Raw genomic sequence first — 2,434 nt, 5'->3', positions numbered from 1 at the left:
AGTGGGCTTCGAAGCCTGGTTTGCCTGACACGACAGCACTGCTTTTCTGGTGTTGCTTCCACCCCTGACACCAGTGAGGTAAGGAGTCAACCGCATTTGTGGTCCCATCCCTTCCTCTTAAGGAGTAGGTAGCCCAGATTTCTCTCCAAATACCCAGAATGAAATGAACTGATCTCTGACTTGTCCATCTCCCACAAGAGACAGCACGCTTCTTGGCTTGATTTTTATTAGGTGCTCAATCAAGGTCTATTGAGTGACTGAATAAAGGGCTATTACCTATGCAGCCACAGTATGTCCAAGATTTGAAATACAAACATTCAATTTTGAATACTCTGTTCCATTATCCAATCATACTGTGCCATTTTGGATTTGGGGGAACATGGGCAGTATGGGGCGGGGTCTTGATATTGCAAAAGAAGAGGAAATACTAGGGGACTTGAATGCAAGCAATGGCCTTGGGCAAATCGCTTAACCTCTCTGAGCCTCCAGTGATTCATCTGGAAAACGGGGACAATAACATCTACATTGAGCTGGCACACACCGCTTTCTTCAACACACACGCATTCTCTCTCTCTTTCTCCCTCTCTCTCCCTCTCTCTCTCTCTCACACGGCTGTCCTCTGGAATCTGTTTCGTTTGCACCCAAGGAAGCAGGGTGAGGTTCACTGGGGATACAGAGGGAGAATACGGCCAGGGACCTGGTCCCCAACTGAACCCAACTCCTCTGGCAAGAGGAAGTGAGGGCCAGAAGCTGATGGAAACATTGATGAAGTCTTCATGGCTGGGGGCACACAAGCAAACCGGTGTGAGGCCTTGGCCTGTCTCCTCACCACTGCATGGCCCGTGGTACCATCCTGCATCCCCAAGACCGGAAGATCTGGGGACACAGGGAGGTGATTCCCTGGCATGGACATTGTGTCCTAATGAGCACAGTGGTGATGGTGTCACCACTCCAAGGGGTGCAGTGATTGAGGACATGTGAAACCAGATCAAGAGAACAGCCTGATGCCAGGTGGTGAGTGCACCTGTCTTGGGGGCTTCTGGGCACAGGTGAGAGGACACGTAGGTGGGACGAGACAGGGTGTTTGAAGTATCCTACATAAGTAGGCTTGGACTCAGGACAGCTCAAGTTGGTTATAGAACCCAGCCCTTCTCACCAGCCCTGCTGCTACTGTCTGGTCTGGGCCACCATCATCTGTCACCCAGATCCTTGCAGTAGCCTCCTAACTGGTCCCCTGCTTCCTCCCCTGCCTCCCACAGACTGTTCTCAACACAGCAGCCAGAGTTGTTGTTGAAACCTAAGTCAGATGAAATTACTTCCCTGCTTGATATTCTGTAATGGATCCACCACTTCACTCGGATTAAAAGCCAAAATCCTTACAATGCCTGAGGCTCACGGGATCCAACACCTGTGCCTGTTCTGCCCCCACCTCCAACCACTGTCTGCCTAACTCCCTGTGCTCCTGGATGCTGGCTTCTTTCTACTCCCCCCCAAAATGCCCGACATGCTCCCACCTCAGGGCCTTTGCACTTGCTGCTCTCTTTCTGTTATACTCTATCCAAAATATGCACATGGCTCACTTTTCACCTGTGATACTGTGGTTTATAATAAAACATACATATTTGGTCTTTCTATTTCCAACACAGCTAAAAACCCTCCGAATTTAAGTGATGAAATCAACAAAGGTGTCTTTTGTTATGTTAACGAGGTGACTTGAACCCCACCTACGGATGGGAGCTGGTTGCTGGGAAAAACCAATCCTGTAATTAGAGGGTTGAAACTTTCAGTCCTGCATCTCAGCCTCCGGGAGAGTTGCTGGCGGTTGAATCCGTTGCCAACAGCCAGTGAGTCCTGCCATCATTCCTATGTAATGAAGCCTCCAGAAAAACCCAAAAGGACGGGGTTCACAGAGCTTCCAGGTTGGAGAACACACGGGGATGCCGGGAGGGTGGTGCAGCCGGAGAGGGCGTGGATGCTCGGCACCCTGAGTGTCTCTTCCATCTGGCGGTTCCTGAGTTACATCCTTTCATGATAAACCGGAGGAGGGAACCTTTGTGGGAACCTTTGATGAACAGTCCACTGGTCACAGGCGCAGGTAGCAGCCCAGGCTTTTGGCTGGCATCTGAAGTGGGGTTGGGGGTCTTGTAGGCCTGAACCCTGCGATTCCAACCCTGTGGAACCTGATGCTATTTCCCGGGCCTTGAGTCAGCAGACACCCTGCTGACGTCTGAGAACCGCTCAGTGTGGTATGGGAAACCCCTCCACTCACCCACCCACCTCTGCTGGAATCAACACACGACCTTTATTTATTTATTTATTTATTTTTTTTCGGTACGCGGGCCTCTCACTGTTGTGGCCTCTCCCGTCGCGGAGCACAGGCTCCGGACGCGCAGGCTCAGCGGCCATGGCTCACGGGCCCAGCCGCTCCGCGGCA

The sequence above is a fragment of the Physeter macrocephalus genome, chromosome 19, assembly GCF_002837175.3.
Source record: "Physeter macrocephalus isolate SW-GA chromosome 19, ASM283717v5, whole genome shotgun sequence".
In the NCBI taxonomy this organism is placed as follows: domain Eukaryota; kingdom Metazoa; phylum Chordata; class Mammalia; order Artiodactyla; family Physeteridae; genus Physeter; species Physeter macrocephalus.
This window is presented reverse-complemented; position numbering follows the sequence as displayed.